The 24,497-nt window shown below is 46.7% G+C and overlaps 1 long non-coding RNA gene across 2 annotated transcripts in view; it reads right to left on the bottom strand.

Moving 5' to 3' along the window:
• Positions 1-24,497, bottom strand: part of LOC120505186 — an 88,481-nt gene that overhangs the window by 23,052 nt on the left and 40,932 nt on the right. For both annotated transcript variants that reach the window (XR_005628180.1, XR_005628179.1), the window contains exon 4: positions 9,837-10,210. This is a non-coding gene — a long non-coding RNA (uncharacterized LOC120505186). The remainder of the gene's footprint in view (positions 1-9,836; positions 10,211-24,497) is intronic.

The following is a 24,497-nucleotide window of genomic DNA, read 5'->3' as shown; positions in this document are numbered from 1 at the left end:
CTCCTCACAGGAACTCACACACGAGAACTGCCCAGCACTGAGGGTCTCTGCTGCTGATGGGTGCTCAGGGGTGGAATTCCACAAACCACCAAAGGGAACATGAAAAGAAAGCAGCACCAAGTTATGACTGTCAGAAAAAAGAACAGATATGCCTGGTGCATCCTTCTTTTTCAAGCACTCTTCCTTTTTTTTCTAACCTATGACTTAATTTTTTCTAAAATATCCCTTTACATTGGGATAAAGCAATTTGTGGAAATGGAGATGCTCTATAAGCTAATATCCACTGCACCTGTGACAGACCAAAGGATTTGTATCTACTTAAAAGTAGAGTAAGATGTTTCAAACTGAAAAAAAATATATAAACTGTCAAAAAAAAAAGTTTTGTTTTTTTTTTTTAAATCATCACCTAAATCATAAGCAAAGTGAAATTAAATTAGGAAAGGGGAAACTTCAGCCAGACATTGGGAAGTATTTAACAACCTCATGCATCTTCCTGTTGGGAAAAGCTTCCCATGAGGAGGTCAGCGGCGGGGGAGTGAAGTCACCACCGGCTTCCGAGCTCAGGGCTGCTGCCTAATCCGGCGCTGGCAGCACTCTGAGCCAGGATAGCCAGGATGGGGGGTCCTGCCCAGCTCTGAGCCAGGATAGCCAGGATGGGGGGTCCTGCCCAGCTCTGAGCCAGGACGGCCAGGATGGGGGGGTCCTGCCCAGCTCTGAGCCAGGATGGGGGGTCCTGCCCAGCTCCCGCCGCAGCACCGAGCCCGGCTGACTTCATCGGAAGTGAATCCCCCTTTCTCTGCTCCCCCCCTCCCGGCCCCCCATTCATGTTGGGAAGGAGCCTGGCAAACCCTGGGGGGATTACAAGGCAGGGGAAGCAGGAGGTTAAAACGCTCTGAGGCCCCTTTCAGTCTAAAAGACAAAGTAATCGCGAAGCTAAAACAGATGCTTTGCTGAAAATAAAGAGTGGTTTACAGAATTCTCAAAGAGAAGCCAAAAAATGAAAATACTGTACAGTCCCAGGAAACTGAGAGCATCCTGTTCTTATAAATAGCTACAATAGTTGAGTCTACAATAACATTATTGCAGCATTTTGAAATGATGCTAAAAAATTACGTGTGTTATTTGAAGGATAAATTTGAGATGGTACAAAAAGGAGACCATGCTGCTGAATATATGTAATGAAAGCCCTGAGTTTAAAAATATATATATATTTACAATTTACTTCCACAAGTGAAATGAGGAGGACTGACAAGACCAGCTGCCCAGGCACAGGGACAAGCAACTACCCATTCAAATGAGCTCGCCACAAACAGAGCAAGAGATACCAAGACAAAGCCATGGAGAGATCAAGTCAGCAAATGCCCCTTATAATTGTAATTATTGTTGACTCTGGTCGCATTTGGTAGGCTGACCTGTTTCCCTGGAGAATCAGACAGGAGTGATATTCTGAGAGAATATTTCTGTAGGTTCACTAGTGTTTGTCCAGGGCATTTTATGGTGCTTTGATCCAGCTCACCTGTGCAGGTGAAGGGATGCTATACTCAGGCTCTGGGCTGAGCCATTCCTCCACCTTGCTACTGAAAATTGCCACCTCAGCAGTTGCCAGAGGTGTCTTGGCACAAGCATATCTCTGCTGCTGAATGGACTGAAAATGCCATGTTTCTTCCCTCTCAGTTAATGCAAACGTATCAACTGAAATCAGAGATCATAACTTGCAGGATTTCAAGAATCACAAAGTGGTTTGGGTAGGAAGGGAGCTTCAAAGATCATCCAATCCCCACTGCCATGAGCATGGACACCTTCCACTAGACCAGGTTGCTCAAAGCCCCATCCAGCCTGGCCGTGAACACTTCCAGACATGAAGCATCAATAACTTCTCTGGGCAACCTGTTGCCAGTGTCCCACCACCTCACAGTAAAAAGTTGTTTCCTTATGTCCAACCTAAACTTGCCATCTTTCAGTCTGAAGCCATTAACCCCTATCCTATCACTCCACAGCCTTGTAAAAAGTCCCTTTTCCACCTTTCTTGCAGCCTCCTTTAGGTACTGGAAGGTGGTCTAAGATTTTCCTAGAACCTTCTCTTCTCCATGCTGAACACCCCAAACTGTCTGTTTTACCTCACAGGAGAGGTGCTCCATTGGGACACCAGAGTAGATAGAAGCAGCTCTCCTGGAAGTGAGCCCACCTCTGGAGTTTGGGCTCTATTTATTTATATATTTGATCAACACCACTGGATGCTGCTTCAGATGGCTAATGGACTCTGATTTGTCTTCAGTCTCTGGAGCTCTAGGTGAGGAGCAAGTCTGCCAAGTGAGGGAGCAACACAACCAGCAAGATTTGTCTCTACATTGTGCTGCTTCCAAGAAAGTTTGAAACATCTGTACAACTGTCCTGGGACCTGCCAGTGAAACTGTGCTGCAGTTGCTCTGCAGCTATTCACACCAGACCCTGACTTATGGGTTTGATTGACACCCACTGGCTGCTTAGGCTGAATTCAAGGGTCTTGAACTGGGCACTTTGAGTCACCTCTCAGACCACTACCAGCACAGCTTTTCACAGATTTCTACTCTCTGTCCACAGGTGATTTTTTATCCCCAGGTTGAAGCCAGACTAGTACAGAAGTGACAACCCCTTTGTTTAGTTCTTATGTGATCAGAATACACACAGCTCAATTACAGCCAAAAACTACTGCCTGGAAAAAAGAAATGCTGAATTTTCATATATAGAATAGTGGAAAACAGCAGAAAAGGTGGGATAAAAACAGAAGAGAAAAAAAAAGGAAGGAGGAATGAAAAAAAAAAGACAAGAAAAAGGAAAATTATGGCAGGGGTGGGGGAAAGGAGACATGGAAAAAGAGGTGGAAAGAACAAAAGGACTGGGTGGGATGACTCTAGTAGGGTTCAGGCACTAATCCAGCACTTGTTCACCTGGCATACTGCCCATGGAGAACAGGCACTGCATTAGGTAGCAGGTCTCCTCCACACTGCTGGCCCCAGGCTTTAATCTTCCTCCTGCACAGACGGCCCCATGATCACGTTTCGAGCCTTATAAATTATTTACATCAGATATGAGGAAGCAGAGACATTAGAGATGGAAAAGATGCACCAGCCCATCCCCTAGGGAAGAGAGCTGGATCCTTCCCCGTGTCACACGAGCAAAGCAGTGATGCTCTGTCTCTCCTTAGGAAGGTGTTTTGCTGCTCCATGCCCTCATCAGGCTGAATTTCTTCATGAAGCTTTTGCATAAATTGCATTTATTTTCAACTCTAATCGCTTCCTTCTGGCATTACCACCTGCCTGCATCCTCTGCAGCCCTCTGGAGTTGTACAGAATCACTAAGACACCTCCTTCTTGAAAGTTTGCCAAAGACATGAAATATCCTGCAAGGCCCAGTTAAATATACCTCCAAGAATAACCCAGCAATTGAATATTTAAAAAATAAAAATCAAACTAATTTTGAAAAAGGAGGACTTTCAGCTAGAATTTTGCTCTTCCTGCCTTCACTCCCAGAGTGGGAGAGCAGTTGCTAGCTAGGGATGTGGTCAGCAGGAAAATATTTCCTGAGCTATGGACTGACTGCTTTGTAAAGTTACTCTTGCAGCACCAAAGTAAATAAAGGACTCCAGAGCAGTTTCATCCTTCCTCCCACAATGCTCAGCCAGTTGGAGTTTGTGGGATGGGGCAGCATCCATCCACCTGAATGCTTGGCAAAGTCCAAAACACAAAAGCACAAAAGCAAGCACAAAATAACTCAGTCCTCATCCCTAGCACCACATTTTAAGAGCTAACTCCTTCCTGACAACTGAGATAGAGTACATAAAGGAGCATGTCATGCTTTGAACTCCACGGTAATTCACCTCCTTGCCAGGATTTACACATTCTTTCTGTTGGCTCCAACAGTTGCCAACACTTCCTTCACTTACAGAACTTCATGCAGATGAAAGACTCCTGCTGAGAGTCATCAAGATTTACTGCAGTTTTGGTTCAGATCAGGAAAGCACTTACATGTGCTCCCAAATACTGCCGAAGTCAAGGGCACCCGGCTGCACGCTCCCATACTCAAAAGCAGTCAAGAGGAACCCCTTTTTTTCATTGGAATAAAAAGGCATGTAGAATCTTAATTAGAGCTAGATGGAAATGACCTAAATGAGCTGCTTGCTACTGTAACAAATCAGATGGGAAGATAATCAAGTACAAGACATGAGGACGGGAACTGGATGGGGAAAAGCTGGCACTGAGGGTTTGCTTGAGCAAGCACAAGGGGCAGGGCACAGGGCTTGCCCACAGCACCTCAGAAAACACACTGTTTTCAAGACACCAGTCAGAAAGGAGAGGTTCCCAGGTACTTTCACTGAAGCCTCCCCTTCTAAAAGATGTATTCTGGCTGTTCAAAATGGTAGGGACCAAGCCAGTCTGCTTTTCCCCCATGTGTAATGCATTTCTTCTGGCTTGTCCTGCTCTGCTTGCACAAGCCTGTGCTGGAACTGGGAAGCCCCGAACATGGAGCAGAAGTTTTGGAGGCTCTCCTATACTCCACAACTCATACCTGGCTGGCAGCATCTATGATTAACAGATTTATGGATGTATTTGGGAATATTTGGAAATTCAGCCTGTTCAGTCCCCATTCCCATACTCCCAGAGCTACACGTGGGACATCTGACAGTCACCATCAACTGCAAGAGGGCTGTAGCTGCTCCACAGGCCACTACATCACCCATGGCTGCACCAGAGCAGACCAACAGTGGGCACTAACAATGTTCCAGCCATGTGTTAGGGCCAATTCAACCTTCCCATTATGTGTGTCAGTCTAACCCAGATAATGGTTTCTAGTAAGAGCGCTGCGGGTTCCGGGTTGACTGTGCCTTAGCAGCTTCTAGAAAAAAAATTACCTCAGCTGACAAATAAAATGACAGGCTTTGCTTCTTCCAACTGCAAACTCGGTCTGGGAACTGAAAGCAAAGATGTGAGTTCTGATCACCTCAAGCATTGCCACCCAGCACGTCATCTCGACAAGCTTGCAGAGTGCATGGAACTGCACATGGGGAATGCAATACATGCCATGTACTGGGAGCGTGGGGTACATGCCACGATGCCATGAGTGCATAGGCTGCATGTCGTGGGTGTGCAGCATGCTTAGTGTGAGTGTGTAGGGTGCATGCTGTGCACATGCAGGGTGCACCCCACAGGCATCTGAGGTGAACTCTGTGGTGGGTATGCTGCCAGAGCCCAATTCACTGAGGTTATCTGCAACAATTCAGAAGTCACAGGCAAACACGATGCCTGAGACAAGGGTAAGACAGTGCATGCACTTTGACAGCTGGAGGAAACCCCCTCTGCTCTTTCTCTTAACAAATCAAACGTGATCCTGCAGTTGTATTAAAGGCAGGTGCCCAGCTGGACAGGCCAGGCTGACAGCTGGGGATTACCAGCTGGTCACCTCAGATGGTCACTAGCCCAAAACACAGCACTTTCCCATAACCTCCCCAATCCCCCACCCAGACAACCACCTATTCCCACAGGACAGCAGAGCACTGCATCCAGGGCAAACAGGCAATAAACAGCCACCTCAGCAGGAGCCAGGTAAAGGGGAAAAGCATGACTGTGGTGCAATGGCATGCAGACACTGCTGGGGAGCAAAGCCCAAGGGCCAGCTGGTCATCTGCTGCCCTGGAGACCTCCACTCCTGCATGACCTCAGGGCAGTGGTTGCTCAACTGCTGGTGCAGGGCCAGAGGCTGACGGGCAGGCCTGAGGTTGCCCCACTGAGGTCAGGGTGACTCAGCATGATTCAGGGGGAAAATGGTGAAGAGAAAAAAAGGTCTGAAGGAAGCAAGACTCAGCCCACATGTAACAACTGCAAGTGCCTGGGACCCCCATGCTGCAAGCTGTGATGGATGCTGGGCTGCACATCAGAACACATGAGGGAGGACATAGAAAAACCTGAAAATCAAGCTGTGGATGCTGCTTCAAGAGGAGGAAGATGGCTGCACATGCCCAGAGGTGCCATCCATGAGAAGGGTGGCACTGTCCTGCTCTCTGACCTCTGCCACCCTCCCTTGGAGATGGGGCACCCTGGGGATGCTGCACCCATCAGCCCCAGCATTTCTTGCTGCCCCAGCTGCTGCAGATGGCAGAGGAGCCTCCCCAAGGAGTCACTCAGAGCACAGCCTTGGCCCACTGCCACACCACAGAGGGCTGTTATCTCTGGGCATCTCATGGGGCACTGCAGAAAGCAGTGCTGGTGGTTTGGCTCTGAAATAAAGTGGTCTTCCCTGGGCAGCATCGCTCAAAGATGAGTCCCACGCTTCCAAGAGCATGCCAGGATTGAGCCAGGAAGGGTGCAAGTAGTGGGACCTTCAGCCAAAATGTCCTCACCTTACTGGGCATAGCTACCACTCTTCTCCTGACCTAAAGAATGGCTTCTGCTGGACACCTGAGGCACCTCCTGCTGGGCATTACATGGCTGCCACAGGCCAGCTTGAAGATACTTGTAATTGAAGTACCTTGCCACAGTCACAGATAAACTGAAAAACTCCTCTGGGACCACCTGGCAGAAGAAATTCATGTTGACATTAAGTCTCTCTCTGTCAAAGATGGCATTTTACCATATTTATTCTGATCTGAGAAGATGACCCTGCCCTTAGTACAACACTACAAGAGTATTGTTGTGTGGAAGGAAAACCACATGCTAATTCAGAGATGCCTTTCCTAGGAACCTCTTACAGGAAGTTTGACTATGCTTGGGTGGCTGGGTGGGTAGCTAGTCCTGCTTCCTGCCCAGGAGCACTCCTAGGAGCAAACTTGCCTTTGTGGACAGTGCTCAGTTAGGGGACTTCACCAAGGCCACTCTCCATCAAGAGCTTTGCCCAGATGCACTGCAGAAGCTGAACATCCCATGCTGTCACTTCTGCTCTAAGAGGCAAAGACAAGGCAAAAAGAAGGTGCTTGGGCTTGGTGGGAGAAGTTTCTGTCTCTCTCCTACCTGATAAACACCCAGACAATCCCTTGACTCATCAGCAGCTACTAGGTTAACCTTCAAAGACAGAAATGGAAAGAGAGGAAGAAAAATAACCTGTCCTTAAAGAGGTGGGAGGATGGAGAGATGCAAGCTTGAAGTCTGGAGAAAAGCTCTTGCTGTCAGGAGGAGGGGATGGCTTTTCACACCACAGAACTGGAAGCAAAGCCTTTGTCCAGTGGGAGAAAAGAGTCCATGGATGTGAAGCCTGAAGTTATCAGCTGTGCACACAAGGACTTCTAAGAGAGGATGCACTTGCACAGCTCTAAGATGCCCTGTTTTAGTCACATGAACAATCTTCCTTCCCCTCCTCAATCCCACATCCTCCCAGGCACACAGAAAATCCTCAGAGCTTCGATCTGCAACAAAACCTTGACACAAGCACCTCTGACCTACAGACACAAATCCATTTATTGCTGGGCTGGGAGGTTGGACAAAGAGGAGTGGTGTCTCAGAGCCGGGTGCCAGGGCCATTCTCTGATTCAGCAAAGCCCTTGATAAGAAATGTCATCCTCCATTCAGTAATTTTAGCCCGTGAGATAAGAATCTCTATCAGGCTCAAACATATGGCTGGCTGCAGTGCATGCAGCAAAATGAGACGGGTAATTTATTTGCTTGTGCTAAGAGCACTCCCAGACCCAGAAAAGCTGATGCAATGAAATAATAAGTGCCAAATTACACTCTATCTTCCTTTGGAGACCTGGAAGAGGCTCCTGTGAGATACAAGGGGTTGTATCTCTCTCCTTTAAGCATCAAGTCACCAAGAAGACAATAGTCCTACATGACTAATAAGACTGACTGCACGGGATTTTCTAAGGTTTGTTCTTCTCATTAAATCCTACTTGTTACAGAGGAATTCACACCCACAGATAGGACTGGTGCTCTCTATCAAGTGCCAGTAGATGCTTCCCAGGGGTTAAATGACAGAATTACACAGGACTGAGGGTGAATTCCAATCTCCTGGTCACTGCAGCAGGACCATCAGCCCACCAGGTGCTGTGATGTCCCCAGGCTGAATCCAACTTCACACCTCTGATTTAGGTGACCTTGGCTAATCCATATAAACACAATACTGGGCCAGTGATTGCATGGCTTGGGTTGCTCAGAGTAATGAGCTCCACAACCTGAGCACAACAGGAGCATCTGATCCATGGGGACAAATGGACATAAAGGACACTCCCAAGAAACACTTTAAGCACTGGGTTCCACAAGGATCTGCTGAAAAAAGCTCATTCCTAAAGCACTCTTTCTTATACTCTTTCCTCTCTTAGCTATCACCAAGGGAGATACCAAACTAGATGGTCTTGCTCTGTACAGCCACTGCTACTCCCTTTCATCTCTAACAATGTGGCTGCTGTTCAATGTGTATCACACATTTTGTCACTTCACCTTTAAATGGGGGAATTTCAACACAAGATTAACATCTAAACATCCACTCTGAAACAGAAACTTTGGCTTAACGAACAAATACTTAAATTTGGTTCTTCCAAGGAACTGGGCCAGACCCAGACTTTGAAAGAATCCTTCATTTCTCTGATTCAAATCTGCTTTAGAAATGTTGCAGCTACACATTTAGTCATAGATAGTCTCTTCATAGATGTGAAACCACTGCTACTTCCCAGCCAGTGGTACCTTCCCACCACCATATCTACCCATGTCACTAGCATTCTCACTGGAAAAATCAGCAGTTAAACTAACAGCTGAATGAGTCACAGAGGTTAAAAACTTCTAATACAAAGTGACTGTCCTTCCAGCTCAGTGCTGAGACACAAGGGTGAGGGACAGCCAGGAAATCTCTGGTCTGAAGAAAAGGGGGGGAATTTCACCTCAGTGGAGTCCAGTTCAGCAATTTTCATCACTGCCAAATTTATTAGGGCATATTGCCATGACAGTATAGGTCCCCATGCACACACTGGCATGGCCTTCATGGCAGCATCACACATACTCAGAGGGAGAGTCTGATGAACCCTTTCCACCCTCGCCACCATCCAGCCTTCAGAGTGCACGGAGCGCACAAAGTGCAGCAGAGGACAGCCAGATGTCCCCCGTGCCCATGGAGTTGTGTTGCTGGAACAGACCAAGCCTGACACCCCTCTGTCATCCTGGCCAGCCTTCTCCTCCAAGGAATGCTTCCAGCACTGCAGAGCCCAGGGTCCAGCATGGGAGGAGCCGTGCATGTTTATAAGGAATAACACTTGCAGCAGGAAAGAAGCTAAAAATTTAACCAAGCTTCAACTTTCTTTTCCACAACCAATGTTTCTCAGTTCTCCAAAGGTAGTAAACTGGAAACAGGTAATTTTGCTCTATTTTCTGCCTTTCTCCTCTTGTGGCTTTGGACAAAACAATGTGAAAGCCCATATATTTCAGCTCTCTCTGTACCTCATCTCTTTGGAAAACACATCACTGTCCTGCTCTGGAGCTACAAAGAGTGCAGTGCAAACAGTGTGAGGGACGTATCAAACTCACTGCCAACAACAGAGCAGCAAGATCCTCAGGCATAAAGTAAAGGCACAAGTCCAGAAACAACACATTTAGTATGTGTGTGTTTGTATTTTTGTGTGTGAGCAGAGATACCTGAAAACTTAAGTCTTAGATATGTGGACAACACAGGCAGTTGAGATTTAATGATGATTTTTATATGAAGCCTGCCCAAGGCATGGGTGATGCAGGACACAGGAAGTGGCCAGGTAACAGGACAGAGACTGGGGGCAGTAAGAGAAACTACTCAATGCATGGACTCATTACTCATCTCACTTCTTGTCTGATGCATATTTCAGTGAGGCATAAAGGAAAGATAATATTTCGCGCTCATTTTTTTCTTACCTTGTTACAAAGCTTCAGTCCCACTCTGGAGGTCAGGAAGCTGGCTTGTAGCATCACCTCTTCTCCTTCTGGTATCTTCTCCTGGGCACACTCTTCCCAGGTAAAATCTGTCTCTAAACCAAGATGTATATGCCAGGCTTTTGTCCTTTTGAGCACTTCTTCCAAGAGCAACACAGCATTGATTTTCATTACTTGTGTAAAGCAGCCAACTCCATTCTATCTCCTTGTGTGATGCTGGAAATATAAATTTAAGCTCCTCTGTCCCCAAAGTCTAGGGGGAGGGTTGCGTGGCAAGTTCAGAAAGTCTTCTGAAGTACTGTAATCCAAGCCAAATTGCAGCTCATCAAGTTTCATCATCCAAACAGTGGATACACCTATAAAGAAAACACAGTTTTAATATCTGGATCAGGACAGATTGAAAACCTTCAGGCTTTATACATGATTTCTATTAGTATCAAGAGAGTGATGTCTGGTTCACCCATCAAAGGACACCCTGACCTTGCAGTACTGATAAAAGAACATCTTGTTGCCTCAGGATTCTGCCAATGGAAGATACTACTCTAACAGAGATGAATAAGAGATACGAAAGAAAAATCCAGTTCTATCATCCTTGTGGGATTTAAAGATCTTGATTTTTTTTTCCTATCATTCTGAATAAGTGGAAAGAAATATAAAAAACTTTAAATTTTGAAAGTTGCTGAATTGAAACTCATTTTGACTTGAAGCACTTTGTTTCAACAGTTGGAAAATTTCCCTTTGGAGTCACAAACTTTTACATTTTGTATTATAACTCCCATTAGAAACAAAGACTCCTTTCAAATATAAACCATAATGCAGATGGAGTCAGAAAGTTTAGATGTACTGTCAGCAGCCAACCCTCTCCAAATTTTTACTACACTTTTCCCAAAAAGGGGGATTTACAGAAGCTGTCTCCTGAGGGTGCGTTCAACTGCAACACGGCACCAGATTAGTGACAAAGCAACAGTCAGCTCTCAAATGCCAACAAAGGAAACACTGAGCTACTTTAATCAAATTAAGTGGATTTTAATACACCAGATTAGTGACAAAGTAACAGTCAGCTCTCAAATGCCAACAAAGGAAACACAGCTGCTTTAATCAAATTAAGTGGATTTTAATATACAATGCAGCATATAGTTAGCTTTACATGTAAATTCTACCCTAGGACAATGTAAGTGTTCAACTGCAGACTGTCACAAACTAGCAAAATGACTACACTGTGTGTTGATTAATACTAATGCAGACATTGCTCTGTGGGTATAACACACCGCTCCACTGAGGAGGCAGGAACAACTCCAGAAATCAAATCTAGATTAAATTCTAAGTTTTAGCAAAAATAGCCATTTCTTTGTGTGCAGCATTTAAGCATTTATCTAAACTAAAGACTTTCATGATGTCCAGGAGCTCCTCCACTGGACACTGACCAGACACAAACAACCCAACATAATGGACCTGAGAGAGAAAGAAAGCAGCCTTCATCTTTGTCCAGGGGATATTTGAAAGAGATGGAAAATAAACAGAATGAAGATGTCTACAAGGTTTCTTTGGGTGGGAAGAGCTGCAGAAGAAGAGGCCAGCAGCCCTATCCCTGCAAATTAACTCCAACTCAGCAAGGAGAGAAGGATTACCAGGGTGACACAGAAACTCAGATTTATGAGGCAGTTGGGAATAAGTTGTAATTTAGCCTCATAAAAGAAGAGCTCTCATATCAATGGAAGCTTGGTCCTACCCAGATTTAATGTTCCTAGTTACAGAGACCAACGGTGAAGTGAGGGCCCTGCCCAAGGCAGAGGGGTTGGAATAGACAATCTCTACAGACTCTTCCAGCCCGGGGCTTTCTATGATATCTTTATATGAGAAGCAGGAAATCTGGTCAATGCTGCAGAAGAAACCTCTTCCTTGGGTTCACAGGATGTGGCATAGGAGGTACAAAGCCACTGAGCCTCAAACACACTTTTGTTAGGGAAGTCAAGCAGCGTGGTTCATAGCTGCTGTGGTGAAAGCAAATGGCTCTGGCACTGCCTGGGAGCGTGGGGGGTACAGCTAACAAGATGGCAACTGGAAACAAGATGGGCCCCAAGCCATGAGGGTGGTGATGCCACCCACAGCTCCACAAACATGTCTCTCTGACCATCTCTTGCTGCTTTCTGTGTTCACATGACAAACATTAACAAGCCACGCTGTCGTTCCTGCTTCAAAACCTGCAGTGCTGTTTCAGCATCTTTACTCTCTGAAGGACCACACGCACAAACCAAGGTGCTGCAGGTCCTCTGGGGCTGTACAATGTCCACCTCCATCCATGAATCACCAGCTGGGCCGCTCTCTGACACATAACCAAGAGCACTTGATGGCCCATCCTTGGCCAGCTCACTGTGCTGTGTCACTCATTAGAGAGAAAGAGGCAGAAATAGGATGAGATCTCTGCCTTTGGGCCATCCATCTCACAGGCACCTAACACACCAACACCTCCTCCTCACAGAAGGGCTTTGCCACACCCCAACCACACGTTTCCACCTTCTTCCCCCATTTTAACCTGCATAACCTCCAACATCACCCCGCCATCCCTGGAGGGAGCTGACACACTAGCCTTCATATGGGGAGATGAGATGCTTCTCTTTTTCAAAGACCTTGTGGCTGCCATCACCTTTCAAGACCAGGCATCCACGTCAGTAGTTTGCAGTGAGCACCACAAACTGGTCTGCTCTGAAGACATGCTCTCTATGACACAGAAAATGAGCAGTGTGGTGTGAGGAGCTGCAGTGCTCATCAGATCTGAGGCCGTATCGGAAGGGCTGTGACCCAGGGTGTGGAGTGGGCAGCCTAGAAAGACACTGCACAGCTCAGGGCTCTGGGAATTATGGAATGTTATCCTCAGGCTGCTGGCAATATTCCCTTGGGCAGGGCACAGTGCTGACACTGTGACATTAAAAGCACAGCTCCCAGTAGTACCCTGGCTGCCCAAAGCCCTGGCATGAGGCAGCTGAGCTGTCCCAAAGCTGACCCTCCCCGGAGGAACACCGTATGCTGACAATCCTGTTGCAGGGATTAGCAAGGCAGTGTTGAAGTGCTAAGATACAACCAGGGAGAGAAACAGCTTCCCACTAATAAGGGGACAGGCAGGCGTATCTTCTCACACAAGGAGAGCTTGCCCTGCTCTCAGCTGAAGTCAGTGTTCAGACAGACAAATGTCTTGCCCACATGGCTGAGTTGCAACAGCACAGGTACACAGTGACCTGTAACCAGGCAAACCTGGGGCACAGTACTTAAAATTACATGCAAGATTACTTCCAAACACCCTACATGAATGGTAAAAGCAAGAATAATTTGGGTTACAGTCTGAATTGCCTTCCTTTCCCACGCTTCCTCGGCAGCTGGTTGTCCTTGCTTCTGCTGCTAAACTTCCCCCTCCTCCATTTCTGCATTACTCATAAATTAACATCACACACAGCAGCAGGCAGTAAAACACACCAGCAGCACCGCTGAAGGCATTGACTTCAGCAGTGGCTTAAGCAGATGTGCTAAGGAAACATCTGGATGATATTACCAAAAAGCTTTCTAGGTTCCCCATCAGATCAACACCTCTGTTTCCTCTGAATCATTACACATAAGAAACAACATAGAACCAATAATAAAAACATCTCATTTCAAAATACAGTTAACTCTCTGTGTCTAGTATCTAGAAATTCACCAGCACTGACCCAAACTCCCAGTGGGAGCAGCCAGTCAATGACTCCCAGGCAAGAAGCTTGGTGCTACACTCCATAGCCAGCAATGACAGGTTTGACTGGCACAGTGCTTGCAGGTTAACCATCTCCACGGTTAATCTTCATGATTTAAAATTCATGAAGATTTGAAGAGGTCAAAAAAGCCTGCAGGACTTTGGAGCCAGTGGTATGCACCTGTCCTGTCCCATCATCCCATGGAGATCTCAGTGTTATTTCCCTCTTGTGAACTACTTTCCCTCCCCCAGCTATGTAAAACACATTCCTAGCAGCTCCCAGATTTGTAAAGATTTTTGACGTCTGGCTGGTAGAGAGAGAAAGGCTGGACTAAAATTTCTTTCAGAATACAACCAAGAAAAAAAAAACATCAAAAAGATTAAAGAGACACTTGGCATATTAAAGGAATGGGTGCGTGGAAACTTTTTAAGCATACAAGACCTACAGGACTGGCTAAGAGGCATAATTAGCCCAACGTGAGCTCGCAAGGCAGGTCCATGGTGCCTGGCTCCACAGACAGGGGATGTCACGTACCAGCAGAGGCCCTGTTATCTTCGGGCCCTGGGCTGGCACAGCTGATGGGAGTGTGAGGTTTCATACCTGTACCCACACTTCAAGAATACTGCTGGAAAAACTGGAGAGAGTTCAGAGGACAACCACAAGAACAAACCTGGGCTTGTAGCAAGGAGCTCAAGGAAGTCAATCAAAGAGAAAGTTAAAAGGCACCTCGCAGCCTGTAGGTACCTGTCAGAAGAGTGCTCTCAGCCTGCCAGACAAAGGCATAACAAGACCAAAGGTTGAAAGTTGAAGCTCAACAGAAAACAAACCAGAAACAACTACACCATTTTTCAACACTTCAGGTAATTAACAGAGAGAAAAGTCCTCCAGTTGGCATGGACAGGGATCCAGCACTGGCAATTTTCAAAATAAGATGGGATGCTTCCACCTTGCTTCTCTTGCTCCCCCAAAAATGTGTCCTTGGTTGCATTCACAACTGCTGACTGCAGAGTGGAAATTAATTCAAGGACTCTCTGCTATACAGCAGGTCAGACTAAACAAGCACCATGTCCTAAAGCCTAGAAATCCATGAGGTACTAATAACAAGAGGTTCAGCTTCTGGTGGTATGAAGAACAAGATGCCTCATTATCAGTGGTCGGACTTGTACAGTCCCTGCCCCATCCAAAGGTCCTCTGCATCCCATGACTACCAGGATGGGGATTCTGAAGAGCAGCAAAAGAGCCAGAGTCATACCAAAAGCAGCAAAATAAAATGTTGTTAAACCAAGAAACTCACTCTGATGTTTTTCTCCCAGTTAAAAAAAAAACCAGAAAAAATCATATCCAGATAAAATTTTCAAAAAATACACTCACTGGCCAAAAACAAAGCATAATGTAAGAAATAAGCATTTTACAGTGAGAACAACCACTCATTGGAATAACCTCCCCAGGGAGGTAGTGGAATTTCCATCACTGGAGGTCTTCAAGATACAACTGGACAAGGTTGCTGCAATCACCTTGGCTCCCTTTCCCACAAAAGACTGAACCAGACAATCCCTTCCAGTCTGGGCTGGTCTGTGGCTCTACGAAAGGCACACAAAACTTTCCTGACTACAAGCACTTGAGCCAAAGGAATGAAGCTCCCAGTTCTGACACTCTGAAACCACCCATTGATGTTTATCATAATTATGCTTGCAGGTTCCCTTTGTGCTTCTTGATTCCACGATCTTCACATCTGCTGGGTTCCTCTAAGCCCCAGAGGCATATCCCAGGACATAGAGTGCATTCAGGAACTCTCTCAAAGAGCTGGAAAGCCCTCCCTGCAAGCAGAAAGCAAATTTCAGCTCCTGCCTGGTTTGTTTAAAGTTTTCATCATCATGGTACTGGTTCATGGTTGTGCATTTGCAATACCTTCCCTCACTCCTGCCCCTTCTTCCTTTAGGGCCTAAAATGTGGGGGGCTCACAGTGACAGCCATAGGATTAAAAGGGTAACTAACTTGTGGCATAAAAATCAAGGAGCTACTACTGCTCCCTAGGAAACCTGGAGGCTGCAGTCAGAATCCAGCCTCCACCAATCCTAAACCTGCACTTGGTAGCTGGAAAATACAGGGGGAACCAGGGATGGGGATGAACTTTGGGGGCTGCAAAGCACAGCAATCACTCCCAAAGACTTTAGGAGCATTGGGTCACCCGGTCTGAATCTTGCATAAGGGAGGTCACAAGTTTCATTCCTACCTTTGATTTGAGCAGCACTGCTAGTGTTTGCCTAAGCCCCACCTTCCAGGGAGGCATGCAGGCTCCATGCAAAGAGCTCAAGATATGGAGATGGTAAGTCACCTTTTTGATGGCTGGCTCAAATACTTAAAAGCCTTTGGTATTTAAAAAGGGCACTTTAACTCTGATTTATCTGCATTGCATTTGTGGCCAGGGGTGCCTGTGATATAGCTGCTGGCTGAGGGAGATGCTTTGCCTGATTTCTCAGCCGTTCACAAATCCATCTCCAGGAGAAACCCTGGGGCCTCTCTGCTCTCTTCCCCTGCAGACAGCCTGTCTTCTGCCTCCACCCTTTTTTCTGAATTTATATTAGCCAAAGGAGAAGAGGAGCTTTCAAAGAATTTAGCACAAGTGCCTGGCAGGGAATTGCTTCTGCGGGTGGCTGGTAAGCAGAAGAGGGGAGGAAAGGAAAGGCAGAGCAAACACTTTTATCCCCATTGTTTCCATTCCAAGGTGAATCCACACATTTCTCCACACCCATTTCCCCCACCTCCAAACACCTCCTGCTCTCTCACCAGCTTTTCCATTTACTCACACATATAAGGCTGCCCTTCCCCAAATACCCTCCTCAGATGCCTCACAACCACAAACTCCTGTGACCCTGTGCCACTCTCCCACAGTCTCGTTAACAATAATTATCACCCAAGTTACTAAACCTGCTCCTCAGTGCTCACCTCTCAAAGGACAATTCTAACCTGGCTGGCTAAGCAGCACTCACCACCAAGCAGGGAAACCTGGGCTAAAGAAGATGCTCACAGCAAATACATCCGATGGAAGCAGGGATCACATTCCACTACCCAGAGCTGCATCTGCACAGAGCTCCTCTTGCCTACCCTAGCTGCCACCTGCAGCTCATCCCATTTGCATGGGCACAGGTTTCAAGAGCCTTGTACTGAAGCTTCAGCACTTCCAGTCTTTGGTATTCAAAAGGTTTATTTTAAAATTGGGTTTGTTCATCTCTAAGCACAGATTAATTTCCAATTTATGTCAGCAAAATAAAGACCAAAATGCAAAGCAAAAATGAAAAAAAAAAGCCTGCCTGACTTGGAAGCCTAAAAATAGACCTGTGTATTGCAAAGAGTGAACTGTCAGGTAAAGGCTGTGGATTGAAGGTTCAAATGAATAATGTGTTTGTTTTTCCTGCTTCAATACTTTCCTGCTGTTATCACTGTACAAATAAGTCAGCACATGCTAATTACTCTGATGGCAATTTCCTGGGAACTGGTACTTAAGTATCAGGCCAAATTTATTGCCAAGCATCACGGACTAGTCCTCCCCCTGCACTCCCAAACAAACAAACAAGCCCAGCTGCCAAATCCCCCTGTCCTTTCCTCCATCACTGTAGACCCACCACTGCCAGCATGGTCCCACTCCTGACACCAGCCTAAGCTGTAGGATCTGCCCTGAGGAACGTGTTTCCCAACAAGCCTGGTTAAAGCCAAGGTGCTCATGTAGAACATGGATCTGGCAGTGCCAGAACTTGGACTTATATCCTTCAAGGCACTCAACATATGAACAAATTGTGGATCCCAAACAATATTTGTGCAGTAAAAGGGGTTTAATCTTGGGAGCTGAGAGTACAAATACATTTTTGCAAGGCACACACATCAAGAGAGAAAGGATGGGAAGTGAAATGTCTGTGAAGTGTTTTTATAAGGCACCCAACAAACCAGTCTCAAGCCCCTTTTAGCCTGAAACCATCCCATAAGGCTAACAGTTTATATTCATGGGTGAAATACATCAAAGAACCACCTAAACAATGCCTGTGGTTTCTGCTGCATTTTTTTCTCCCCCACTTGGTATTTATACAACCATGGATTTGCACTGTAATTCAGTCAAATGCATTAGTGCAAAGATGAAGGAGGAGAGAGAAGAGGGGGGAAAATGCTATTACCTGTGTTACATCCCAAATGGCATTGAATTTCTGTATAAACCTTCACTGCAACCTCAACCCAGATGCAGGCTGTTTGCTGAACAAGCAATATAAAGCCAGCATCCTCCTTTGCCGGCTTTTTCAGCTTTCAGGCTCCTTTTTTTTTTTTTTTGAGGATGGTTGGATTGCCTTGGATTTATTGTATTATCATTTCTTTCTGATTTCACTGTGAGGCAAAGGGTTAAGCGACCTTTCAGATCCTCCCTGGATGCAACTCCATGCATAACAAGAAAGCTTCCAGCCCAGTGAAAACAACTTGAAAGAAGGGCAGTGACCCAACTACAGGCTTAAGTTTCAGGTCACAACACCCCTGCTCAAAACCATCCATCTTCCTCTGGCCACAAGTTTGCAGCCAGTCACCTCCCATTAGTGTGATTTGTCTCCAGGATTTGCAGGAAAACATCTTTTAGGGACCCAGCTATTGTTAGCCCCCTCTCTTGCACATGAGATGAGAGCTGTGAGCTTAACAAGGGACACACTGCAGGTACACACTGATGCAGCATCCCCCTGCATCCAGTAATAAGTGCTAAGAACACATGGACCATTAGGAAAAATAAATAAATAAATAAATAAATAAATAAATAAACCAAGCTGCAGTTGTGAGCTTTGGTTTCATTTACTCTCAATTTCTGCAAGGAAATGGGTGTTTACAACCCCTATCAACCTGGACACATGCACAACACATTGCATGGCAGAATCAAAGCTGTTTGGCTAGCACAGGAGCATCATGCTGCTCTTTTAGAAGCCCTGGATCAAAGGAAAGAGAGGGCTTGGTGTTACTGCACACTGAGTCAGGGAAATAGCACATCTCAGGAGTACTACACACTGGAAGAAGGCTGCAGAGAGGAAGGATGTGCCTGTTCTCCCCTTCTCCAAAAGGGGTTCCCTCAGGCCTGTTAGAAATATTCACCTGCTGGACCACAGAACTGGGGATCATAGAATCACAGAATGGTTTGGGTTGAAAGGGACCTTTAGAAGTCACATAGTCCAAGGGCCCTGCAATGAGCATGGACATCAATTGTCCCATCCTCACACTGCAGCAAGGATGCTGGTAAGCAACACACTGCTGAGATCAGTCAGCAGAAGGTTCAGAACCCAGCTCCCCACAAGCCAAACAGAAACATGGCTCCTGGGAGGGGGATCTTGGCTTATCTGGGGCAAGAAGGAGGAAAAAAACATACATGTGGCATCCAGCCCCAAGCCTGGCACTCAGCCCAGCTCCTCCCAAGCTTACATCTACCAGGGGTGGCCTTGCTCTGAACCGATGCTAATAGAGAGCATCAGGAAGGGAAGCAAATGTAGAAAAAGATGAGAATGTGAAAATATTTATCAAACACCCTCCCAGCCTCTACCATTTTGTGCTGATAACTTTAAAAGCAAGAGCACAAAGGAACAACCTGTGTGTGCAGGGAACTTGGCACTGAGACTTTGCCATGTATCATCATCAACCAAACTGCTCTGGGAAGTAGGGCAGGCACAAGGCCCGAGGAGGTTCCCAGTTCAGCTGCAATTCCCAAGGCTTCAATGTGATTAGGCCAGTGACTCTCCCCCACGAGCTTTCTGGCACTGGGACCAACCCATGACATTGTTCCCATTGGTTCCTCCCTCTCAGCCATGCCAGTGCATGCCAGTTTGCCATGCGAGACTGCAAACTCAACTGGGGAACCGAATCTGCAGAGTAACAACACAAGAAGAGAGAAAAAATGTCAGTTGGATGGGTTCCCTGCTGTGTGTTCAGCAACATCCTTTGTTGTCAGCAGCCTGAGATCGGTTTTGGGTGTAGCAGTGCAGAAGGACAGGCAGATATTACAGTAACACTGCTCAGCTGCCGAACGAATGAACCACCGAATGCCACCTTGGGCTTTCAGTTTTTTTGGTGACTAACTGTATTTACGTGTACTATCAAAAAACTGGACTGAATTTAATGAAGTGATCCCATTTCTCAGCTGCCCGGCTTACTGTGCGATCCTGCAGCACCAGAGGAACCAGCTAGAAACATCGACTGCAAACCCAAGGCAAGCTGTTTCTGACTAGGTGCTGAAGAGAGAAGCCCACAGCTGAAGCTTGGTATACACCAGGGACAATACAGGTATGAGCTGAAACAGTGTCAGAGGACAAGACAACTTCACCGGGCTCCCTGGCCAACAAGCTGTGCAGGAGTAACGAGATGCTGAGCCCTTTAAGTGCAGTTATCTTCTACTGCCTTGTATATACTCATGTGGGATGGATATGTGTATTTATTTTAGTATTTGCCAAAAGTATTCACACTATGTCCCAAAAAATGCAAATATGTCCTTCAGTGCTCAGAAAGGCATGTCTTGTGGGAAGATTTAAAAAACCCAAAACTTGTTTTGCCTCTCCAGCCTGCTTTCAGACTGACATATCCTGCTGTTGAAGAGCAAGCACAGGTAGGGTCTGTATTAATTAGCAATAGCCTTTCGAAAGGTCCCGAGATACCCATTTAGGGAGGAATTTGTAGCTGAGCAATGTGAGCACTCAGATCTGCCCTCCATGCATGCAATTATGCCTTTGTTGCTGGGTCAGTCTCTGTCCTCCACTCCTGCAGCTCTGCAACAAGGTCAGGGGGATGCCATGAACCCGACTTGCCATCCTGGGTTAGCCAGGCTGGGGACTGCCCTCATCAAATCATTTGGGTTGCAAGAGACCTTTAAAGACCATCTGCTCCCAACCCCTCAAGTGAGCAGGGACATCAACTCCATCAGGCTGCTCAGAGCCCAGTCCCACCTGATCTTTAATATTTCCATGGATGGCATATCTACCACCTCTCTGGGCAACCTGCTCCTTCCCACCCTCCCCCTCCTTCTCTTTCTCCTCTTCCTCTTCCTCCTCCAAGAAGATCAGTGAGCACCCAAGCTGCAGCAGTCGCTGCACTGTGATAATACAAATCATGATGGCACAGTCAGTGGGAAGATGTGGGGACAAGAAGATCATGATGTTTTACCCAGTAACTACAGTAACACTTGGTAGTGCCAAGACAGAATCTCCACCTCTGGGGAGATTCTGAAGCTCAGATCTCTTCACTTGGTTTGGAGAGGGCACAACAACTCACTCCTTGTCTCTGGCACACATCGCTGCCCCTCTTTCACTAGCAAAGTACTCAGTTTGGGTTTTTGAGCTACACCAGGGCCACCAGCTCTGGATGAACCCTGGGGAACAGCAGCACCAGAACTGGGGACTGTGACGTTTTCCCTGAAGATGCCTTTCACCATCACAGAGTCCATGGGGAAACTCAGGCATGGGATGAGATCCCCACCACAAAACAGGGCATGGCTCCAATGCGGCACCAGCCCAGGGTCCAGCAGAACAGTCCAGCACACACAGGAAGGGCTCAGCTACCCAGGCACTGCCGCTGTGCCAGAGTTAATCGCCACGCCATGACTGATAGGGCTGCCAGCTACAGCCAGCACCAGTGAGAACAAGCCCTGGGGAAGAAATACAGCTCTGCGTCCTGGCTTTGCAGCCTGGCTCCTACATGGAGAAACAAAACGAGAGGCACAGCTCACTCTCTCCAAGGAATACGCCCTTCCTAATGAGAGTCGACCCAGGAGCTATGTGGGAGTGGCGCCCATTCCCAGGCAGGCTTCAACGCCACTGAAAGCCAGCGATGGAGACAGGCAGCCTCTGAGAAAAGACACCAGTGGGAAATTTTGCTTTGAAGCTGGCTCATCAGCTAGCTCCGGCACCAGGGAGGAGGAGGAGGGACTGCCGGCTCTCGCGATGCTCCCCTGCATGTGCATACTTGCAGAGCTGAGCTCAGCTGGAGATCCTGGGAGAAGGTTGCAGCAACCGCAGAGCAAGTCACCAGCTGTGCCCTGCCTGACTGGGCAACACATGGCTGGCACAGCCTGAGCCCCACAGTGGCAGCCAACCACCCGCCATCGGACAAGAAAGACCATGGAGAAGAGCTGGCACCGAAAGGACGCTATGAAAGGACCGTGTCGTACAACCATCCATCGTCCCAAGATGTCGGTAGGAAAAACTCCATTATCTGTAGCTAAATCTGGGCAGAGTGCAGTGCCAGGACCTCTTCTCATCCCAAAGAGGTTATGTTCCAGGAGACACAAATATTTTTTATTGCGTTGCTGCTGCTGTTAGCACAGTAAAGATGTCGAGCATGACCCAGCTGCAACAGCCAGGCTCAGGGTCTCGGATTCACCGCAGTCTTGACCCAGCTCCAGAAAGCCAACAGTAGCAGTGGGATCATAATAAATACAAAGGTGATACAATGGAAAAGATTTCCCAATTAAATTCCTGACACTTGTATCCCTTCCCCCACCTCCTCTCCTTATCTTTTGATTTGCTACCACAGATCCCAAAGCACTTAACAACTACTTAAGTGCTGTTAGCACCCATCATCCCGATGGAGAAACTTCCACTGGGTTGAGCAATCCTGAAGTTGCCCAACAACCCGCTGGGCGAGGAGAAAGCAGGACTGGTTGAGCACAAGTCTATCCATCCCTCTGCGCTGTCTTGCTGCAGGGTATGAGTTACCGGCAGGAGGGTAGGGCACATGTTACATGGCACAGCCATTTCCCAGGATAGGGTGTGTCCCACCTTTACAGGTGCTGGAAAGCACTGGGCACTGTCCCTGCTAAGGGGGCAGTCGGAAATGCATCACTTTTTTTCTTTTGATTCGTGTTTGTTTGTTGCTTTCCTCCCTATAAACTTCCTGTGTTTAAAGCTCAGGAGTGCAGACTTCCTGCAGAGAGGAAGGGCTGTCAGGGCAGGTGGCACATGTGGCTGTTTCTCCATTAATGAATACTTAATTAATAGATACTTGGAGGTGTTTACCAGCAAAACAAGACACCAAAAAATCACCAAGGATTTTTGTTCTGTGCTTTCTATTCCAAACTCTCTGTGTCCAAGGTCTGAGTTATACAACTACAAATTAAGGTGACTGGGAGAGGGCATTTCAGAGAACCAGGAGCTACCAGCGTGTGGACCTTGACATACAGAGTCCCTATTAAAGCAAGCATGACCTTAAGAGTTGCCCAAAGGTTGCAAAGTTGGATCCCTCCAGCAGCAGCAGCAGACAAAATGCCAGGGGCTATGGCTGTGATGGTGCTTCTTGAATCACTCATACAGGCAACCACGGAGGACACACCATGGTCAGCAGGTCCACCCTGACTGGAGGATCACTAAGACAGAAGATGATGCAAAGAATTTCTATTTGCTGTATATATTCTCCAGTGTACTATTAAGGAGCTGCTTCTTCTCAGCCCAGGGCAGTGAATGTGTTAGGTGGAGAAAGAAGATAGAAAAGTCTCTCACCTAGCCACAGACTTAATTCACTCTTCTTTAATTCCTTCACTTGCTCTAGTGGACCATCTTGTCCATCCCACCCTCTCATCTTCCTCAGATTAATTCATTTGGCCTTCTTGTAAATGCTAAAATTACTGTACAAATGAACAATTAAGGGATTATCATCGTAGCAACTGAGGATAATGTGTCCAAGAGTCACACCTTCAGAGAAGTCCAACTTAACCAAGAGGAAACTGGACAGGAACTGTCTACTGATGATACCCAAAACTGAGTTTCAAAACTGAGGCTGATACACAGCATGGAAGACCACCTCTGCCCTAGCTCTTGCTGTACAACTGTGGACCATGGGCATAAAGCAGTTTAGTGACGTGACCAAAATCCAGAAGTTGGGTATCAAAGCACTGCACCTGAGGATCCAAACATGGGAACCAGGAGGTCTAAAAAAACCTCTTTACCACTTAACTTTCCATTGCTTAGTCCTGCCAAGAGAGAGGGCTTAATTAATGTTTCAAGCATAAGTGCAATTAATAGACTCTGTCCAAATGCATCCCAGATGCTGAAACACAATTAGTTTCATCTCAGCTTCTAGGAACAGGCTGTCTCCTCTTTGGCCCTGTGCAGCAGGTGAAACCTTGGGCTGCCCAGCTGATGGCTGGGCCCCAGCTAATTAAGTGAATTAGGCTGCTTCCATTCTCATTACAGACCCTTCAAAACAATGTCCTTTAAACAGAGACCTTGAAGCTACTTTCAGTAAAACCTCCCCCATGTCTCTGTGCCTCAAATTCAACTGTACCAGCTTCTATTAGGTTGACAGCGCTATTACAGCCATAGTGCTCACTTCTGCTGACTAATTCTCCAGCTGCCCAGCCTGTGCATCCACAGCTCACACACAGTACTTGTCTTCTCATCAGGGATCCAGCACTACCAGTTCCCTCAGCTTCCCAGGCCCTTTATGTGAAACTCCAGCAGCAGAGCTGAAAGCAGTGACGGCAGCAGCTGCTGCAAGCAGCCAGGTTATGCAGAGCACCACATTCCTCCTCTGGGAACGGGCAGCACGAATAAACCCAAAATCTGATTTTATTGCATCTTTCAAATTCTTAACAAGCCAACAAAAATTACTGCTGCCTTTTTTTTTAGTTTGTATTATTATTATTTCCCATTTTTAAAGTGGCAAGGCTTTTAAAACCAATAGTTAAATTTTAGATGCTAGGATACTGTTGGATGTGTTTGGGGATGGTTAATCAGAGTCACTAAAGAAATTAATAATAATAATAATAATAATAATAGTGACAATAACATGAATTCCCCAGCAGGATATGTAAGAGTGGGGGAGTGACTGTTGCTCTCTTCCCTGCCCAGAGTCAAGAGCAAAAGCACATCTATGAGTCTCTCTGCCCATGCTGGCACTGGGGCAGTCCCAGAAAGGCAGGGTGGCC

Source organism: Passer montanus, unplaced genomic scaffold (genome assembly GCF_014805655.1).
Source record: "Passer montanus isolate IOZ18808 unplaced genomic scaffold, ASM1480565v1 scaffold33, whole genome shotgun sequence".
Classification (NCBI taxonomy): Eukaryota; Metazoa; Chordata; class Aves; order Passeriformes; family Passeridae; genus Passer; species Passer montanus.
This window is presented reverse-complemented; position numbering and strand designations above follow the sequence as displayed.